The sequence below is a fragment of the Sinocyclocheilus grahami genome, unplaced genomic scaffold, assembly GCF_001515645.1.
Source record: "Sinocyclocheilus grahami isolate Dianchi unplaced genomic scaffold, SAMN03320097.WGS_v1.1 scaffold646.1, whole genome shotgun sequence".
In the NCBI taxonomy this organism is placed as follows: Eukaryota; Metazoa; Chordata; class Actinopteri; order Cypriniformes; family Cyprinidae; genus Sinocyclocheilus; species Sinocyclocheilus grahami.
Window position 1 is genome coordinate 684,710 of NW_015505825.1, and position 7,453 is coordinate 692,162.

Here is a 7,453-nt window from a genome sequence, read left to right on the forward strand (position 1 = left end):
AGTCCGGCCCGGGGCCGCCACATGTGTTGGCCGCTCCTTCGTTGGACCCGCCAGCCGCGCCGTTCTCAACCCCGCCGCCTCTGCTCACTCTAGCCCTTCCGCTCACGCTAGGCCACCGTGTTTTTCGAAACTACTTTGTTTGGTCTTCCAAAAGAGGACACGACTACAAATCAGTGGTTAAGTTGTATTTACAACACTGTTCCAGAACAGTTTAACCCAAATATCCAGATGTGTGCAGCACATTTTATGAAGGACTGTTTACTGATCCTGGTAGAGTAGACTACAATGTCAGCAGTTCTGACTCACAGCCTGTAAGTACGTTTTCATTTAAAGGATTTGCCACTGATGATTCAAACGCGAGTTTTGGGCAGTAGAGTAGCACTTGTTGTTTGTCATTTCTCCGATCACAAATGCAGACATGGTTTTATGTTTACGCGGCACGATGCAATGCAACACGTAAAAAGACAGTATAAGTCATTATAATCAGTAATTATGTCCCCACTGGATGCAACAAATGTCTCGTTTATAATGTGTTTTAATGTTTTTGTCTTGTCGCTCCGGCCGGACAGGGCATCATCACAGTATGGTGAGGGGCGTAACATTTCCGTCACACGCTTGAGGTATTCGGCCAATCACAACCCACTGGATAGCTGGCCAATCACAGCACACCTCGCTTTTTCAGAATGATGAGCTTTGTAAAAATCGACGCGTTTCAAAAAGGCGGGGCATAGAGGAGAAACAATAATGTACCGTATGTGGAAAAGAATGTGTTTTTTTTACTTTAAACCGCATAAACACATTTCATTACACCAAATACACAAAATAATGTTCTTTTTAGCAACATCATATGACACCTTTAAGACGGGAAAATATCCTACAAAATGTGGTTCTTACAGACCCATTAGTCTTTTAAATTCAGACACTAAGATTATTGCTAAATTTTTAGCTAGTAGACTTGATAAATATTTACCATCATTGATTGATCCTGATAAAAGCAGCTTTGTAAAAGGTAGACAAGCTTTTTATAATATACACACCTTGTTAAATGGCGTAAACTGTAAAAAAAGAAGCCCCTGATACTGCTTTACTCTCCCTAGATGCCGAAAAGACTTTTGATAGGGTGGAGTGGGGCTATCTTTTTGATATCCTTTTCCATTTTGGTTTCGGCCCTTATTTTAGAAAATGGATCAATTTTATATTCAAATCACATGGCAGAAATATTGACTAATAATATAATCTCTAAATCATTTCAGGTTTCATGAGGCACATGCCAGGGATGCCCCCTGTCACCGCTCCTTTTTACATTAGCTATTGAACCTTTAGCTAGTGCAGTACAAAGAAATAAAGATATATCAGGGATTACAATTGATGGTCTTGAAAATTAGCTTTATATGCTGATGACATTATATTATTCCTATCCAATTTATGGACATCTATACCATGTCTATTGAGCCTAATTAAAACATTTGGATCTTTTTCAGACTATAAAATAAATGAGTTCAAATCTATGATTTTATTTCTTAAAGGATCGGAGCATCTTACACCCCCATCCAAACCCCATTTAAAAATGCTCATGAAGGTTTTAAGTATCTTGGCATTAATATCACCCCAGACCTATATAATTTGGCCTCCAGCAATTATACTACATAACTAAATTAATCACTGAGTTAATTAATAAATGGTAAATTTTATCGGAGTTTACGTTCAGTGGATACTCTCCAAAATGGCGCCAGGGTGACGCGGAGGAGACGAGTGGTTGAATAAAGTCGTTATTTTTGTTTTGTTATTTTTGTATTCTCGTAGCTTCGTAAAATTACGATTGAACCCCTGATGTCACATGGATTATTTTACCAATCTCCTTGCTACGTTTCTGGACGTTAATCGTGGTAATTACATTGCTGTCTATGGGAGGGTCAGAGAATGGTCAGAATTCATCAAAAATATCTTAATTTGTGCATTACTTTACTGAGAAACTACAATCTACTAGCTATGTTCTGCCTTAAGAACAAATAGCACGGATTAAGTACAGAGTTAGTTACAAATTAGTAGTTACTATATATCTTGTGTGAACCTTTTTATGTTCCAGTTTAGAACAACCCACAAGTCAACCCTACCTGCTGTACAGCTCCTGGTCCAGGTCCTTGTCATTTCAAATCACTGACAAGCACCTTCACACTCACACGAACCCCCTGGTTTGGAGCACGGAGTATCACTACACAGTCTGGCCTTGACCTGGAGATTTGGGTCTAAATGCATGATGGCATGCTGGAGACATCTCACCCCAAACATCGTGAACCCTCAAAAAGGAAAGTTACATTACAAAGAGCTGTTTCTATTCTTTTCAGATGAGATGTGGAAATTTATTGAGCTCAGCTGAGATTCCATCAATGTACCAAATGCTTCCAGATGGGTCCTTTGCACCCAAAGTTTTTGAAGAAACCATCCTTTTTTCATGGTTTCAAACATCTACTCTTACCCTTACACTTAAGCAAGCACTCTGAACAACAGAAGTCATTTTAAAGGCAAGGTGCAAACCATCTGCATGCATACTAACCCTCACAGACAGTGTTGCCAGATTGGACGATTTTGAATTTAATTGTGTGGGTAAAAATTGGCTTGGGCGGGTGGACAAAATGTGGGCTGGTTTGGGGTCAGTTTGGCGGTATTCAAACATAAATTGCATAGGCTAATTGTTTAACAAACAAGCTCAATTATGCATGAACTGCATCCAGCCAGTCATCACAACGTTACTACACACACACACTGCAGAGGCGCTGGTGCTGATGTAAACGTCGACAGCCGCACTTATCACGAGGGCTCAGCAGACAGATGTTATGATTCATGAGTGACAAGTTTTTAGCGAGATAAGTTATAACGTATCTGATTTTGAATGTAGTATGACTGTATATTCAAGTAATCACAATGCCTAAATATAAATTAAAGAGTGAGAGAGTGACTCAACTCTCAAAACGTGAATTATTGTGGAGTGAGATGACACTAAGGCTCTATCACTGCAATTCCGAAATCAGAGCACATTTGAATTAATCAAAACTGAAACTAAATATGTCGGTTTATCCGATCCTGTCTTTTATCTTTTTAAACAGTCCAGATTGATCAATCCTTGAAAACCGCTAGACTTGATTAGTTTGACTGTGCAAAGTTCTGTATTATGTTCTACAATAGGAATTAGGCTTTCTCTAGTTCTGTGTAAAATTATACAGCGACACGAAGGTAAGTGCATTATTGTTGTTTTTATTTTTTATTTTAATTGTTGGGTTATAATGCAGTATGGTATCTATGAATGACACAGTTTTGACTGTCATAGTGTGTGCATGAACAAGTGTGAAATACCTGCTAATTACCCTACTTTTTCCTATCACTTATATTGGGCCCGTTTTGCATTTAAATTGGATTATTCTGACTGGTGACATTGAAAATGATGCATGTGTTGTTTTGAGGGTATCGGTTAATTTCTTAATTGCCATTTTGACATTGTCTGCTTTCATATTTTATTCATGTTCGGTAGCCTAATTCTCTTTAATGTAGGCTATTTGCCCCGATTTGATCCGTTTACCTGGGATATTTATCTAATGTTATATTTATATTATTTTGTCGTCATTATTTTGTTTCAAGGTTAATAAGGGCCATTTTAACTCCTTAAAACTCCTTATTCCATCATTTATTTTGACAGTTAAAGTTTTTGTGAGCTTTTGGGCTGGAAATCGTCCATCCAATCTGGCAACACTGCTCATAGAACTTTTTGCAAGAGAACACAAATTTTTCCATGGGGGAAAACAATACTTTTCTGAGAGAAAGCAGAAGTTTTGTGAGTGCACGAAAAAGTGCTGACATAGATTTTTTTCCTGCCATCTCACTTTATTTCCACCACCACGTCCCCGTATGTGCACTGTACTCAAAGTCACAGCTCACTGTCTTTGTCTTCTAGAGACAGACACAAAGTCACAGATTCAATGACCTCTTGCTTCACAAAAACACATTTACAGGAGAATCTGGATCATTTTGATTGTATGCAAACAAAATGTGGTCAGTCAGTCTTCTCTCTCATAGACTAATGTGGTGAAAATGTGGAGAAGCTTCGAGAGAAACCTCCCAGCACCATCATGGACAACGCTGTAGTTGCAAGACAGTCCTTCAGGTTCCTGGGCTCTGCCATCTCGCAGGACCTGAAGTGAGAGTTCATTGTGAAAAAGGCCCAGCAGAGGTTGTACTTTCTTTACCAAATAAAGTTCAACCTGCCCCAGGAGCTGCTCACCCAATTCTACTCGGCCATCACTGAGTCTGTTCTGTGTTCATCTACAACTATCTGGTTTGGTTCAGCTACCAAATGAGACATCAGAAGACTACAGCGGACAATCCAGACTACTGAGAGGATCAGTAGTCCCACCATCTCTCCAGAAAACTTACTCTTTGAGAGTGAGGAAGAGGGCAGGTGAATTCCTCACAGATTCCACTCACACTGGCCACAACCTCTTTGAATTGTTGATCCACCTCACAATGTTGTTTTCCAAGTTCTCAAAATGGTCCCATACAACAGACCAATTAAAACCACAACATTTGGCTTTGTCTTGTTTGGCTTATAGTCAAATCTGACAGGATTTCATGTCACTAGGCATCCTGAGGTCACAGTGCCATCTATCCTGTAAAATACAGTATTGTCCCATATAAAGGTAAAATGATGCGTCCCGAATCAAATCAATGCTCGCTCGATTTATCCCGTATTTTACATAGGCTTAGCTGACTAAACACATATGAATTTTGCTGTGTGGATAATATTAAAGGGGTCATATGATGTTGCTAAAAAGAACATTATTTTGTGTATTTGGTGTAATGAAATGTGTTTATGCGGTTTAAGGTTAAAAAAACACATTATTTTCCACATACTGTACATTATTGTTTCTCCTCTATGCCCCGTCTTTCTGAAACGCGTCGATTTTTACAAAACTCATCGGTCTGAAAAGCAGGGTGTGCTGTGATTGGCCAGCTATCCAGTGCGTTGTGATTGGCCGAATACCTCAAGCGTGTGACGGAAATGTTACGCCCCTTACCATACTGTGATGCCATGTCCCGGCGAGACGAGACAAAACCAATAAAACCAATTATAAACGAGACATTTGTTGCATCCATTGGGGACATAATTACTGATTATAATTACTTATACTGTCTTTTTACGCGTTGCGTTGCATCGCACCGCGCAAACATAAAACCCTGTTTGCCCAAAACTCGCGTTTGAATCATCAGTGGCAAATCCTTTAAATATGAAAACTTACTTATAGACTGTGAGTCAGAACAGCCGGCATTGCAGTCTACTCTCCCAGTATCAAGAAACAGTCCTCCATAAAATGCGCTGGACACATAGCTATCCAGTGCGTTGTGATTGGCCGAATACCTCAAGCGTGTGACGGAAATGTTACGCCCCTTACCATACTGTGATGCCATGTCCCGGCGAGACGAGACAAAACCAATAAAACCAATTATAAACGAGACATTTGTTGCATCCATTGGGGACATAATTACTGATTATAATTACTTATACTGTCTTTTTACGCGTTGCGTTGCATCGCACTGCGCAAACATGCCCAAAACTCGCATTTGAATCATCAGTGGCAAATCCTTTAAATATGAAAACTTACTTATAGACTGTGAGTCAGAACAGCCGGCATTGCAGTCTACTCTCCCAGTATCAAGAAACAGTCCTCCATAAAATGCGCTGGACACATTTGAATATTTGGGTTGAACTGTTCTGGAACAGTGTTGTAAATACAGCTTAACCACTGATTTCTAGTTGTGTCCTCTTTTGGAAGGCCAAACAAAGTATTTTCGCTTTCGCAACGAAACACACAGCGTCTTCACAACATGGCGGTGGCTATGGCAGCAACAATAAAGTTACGCCTTCTTTCTTTGCAGGAACATTTGGGAACGTTATGCAAATATTCCCACATCGTGACGTAGACATGTTGGGGGCATGTTTAAACGAGGCATTTTAGGAGGGCGTGGACGAGTCTTAACTTTTATAAAGAATATCTCTTTGAGTTTGAGGCTTTAGTCTTTGCAACTTTAGGGATCTTATCTATTCTCGAACAGCTTGTAACACTCCAAAGAGAAAGGAAAACTTGAAATCGCATCAAATTCCTTTAAGCAACGGAGCCTCAAGATCACGCATTGTAAACCCACATGTTTTTTTTTTTAACTCTAGCTCTTGTCCACCCGTTTAAAGCCCGGAACACACCAAGCCGATGCGACGAACCAGTAGCGACAAAATCAGACTGTGGGGTCAGCTCACATCGGCAGCATCTTGGTCCAAAGCTGCCCTGACACACCAAGCCGACGCTCGTCGGCCAAGTAGCACGTCTGTTCTGCTCCTGCGTAAGAAGTTTTTTTTTTCTTGTGCACTCGTTTGCCAGATGAACATCCAATCAGAATGATCAGATGGCCCAACTGACCGCCAAGCGCCGACACCGATTCAACATGTCGAATCAACCGAAAAAAAGCAGACGAGGACCAACTTCATCTGACGTTGCGGAACACACTGAGAAAACTTAGTCGGCCAACGAACAAAAACTGCCCGTCGGCTTGGTGCACTCTGCAAAGAATCTCTCCAAAAATAAGTATATAATTGAAAAGTTCAGATGCAAAAGCCTCTAAGTGTCACACCCCTGTGGACTGTTGATTGTGGGTTCTCCCTCTGTGTCCCTATTTGGTTGTTCTTGTTCTAATTATTAGTTAATCACCTCATTGTGCTCACCAGTCTGCCCCTCGTTATCTGCCCTATATCAGTTCCTGTCTCTTGTATTCTAGTTTGTCGGTTATTGTGAATGTTACCCCGTGTGTGTTCTTGACCTGCCTGGATGTTACCTGTTGTGGATATTAAAGTGCTTATTGGAATTCTTGTTGTCTTCGTCATCCCTGCCTGTTTCCACACACTGCGACCGCGACAGAATAACCGACCCAAAAAGAAAGTATAGCGAAGTGTTTCCCCTTGTTTGTTTTCCAGTTTTTATTTTTGTTATGGATGACCCGGCCGTCCTCGTCCTCCTGCTGGAGCAGGGGGATCGCTCTCTCGAAGACCACACTACACACTTTGTGGCCCTCGCCAACCTCACGCACTACCCGGACAACTGCCTCTGCACATTCTATCAAGTTGCACTTAACGCCACCACACGAGCGCAGTTGTCTGGGGATGGTCCTCGAGAGAGCCTCGCCACCTTCATCGAGTGGGTGCTGGTGTCTTGCCAATCGAGACTCACCGTGGACATCGCGGAGGATGACACCAACCCCACTCCGAACCCAGAGCCCAGTCAACTTCCACCCCACGATGCGGAGCTGCCCGAGCCCACCGCAGACAGAGAGCCAGAGCCTGCCGCGGTCATTGAGCCATCACCATCGGGAGCGACAGAGCGGATGATCGCCCCGGAGCCTGAGCCCCAAGTATCTG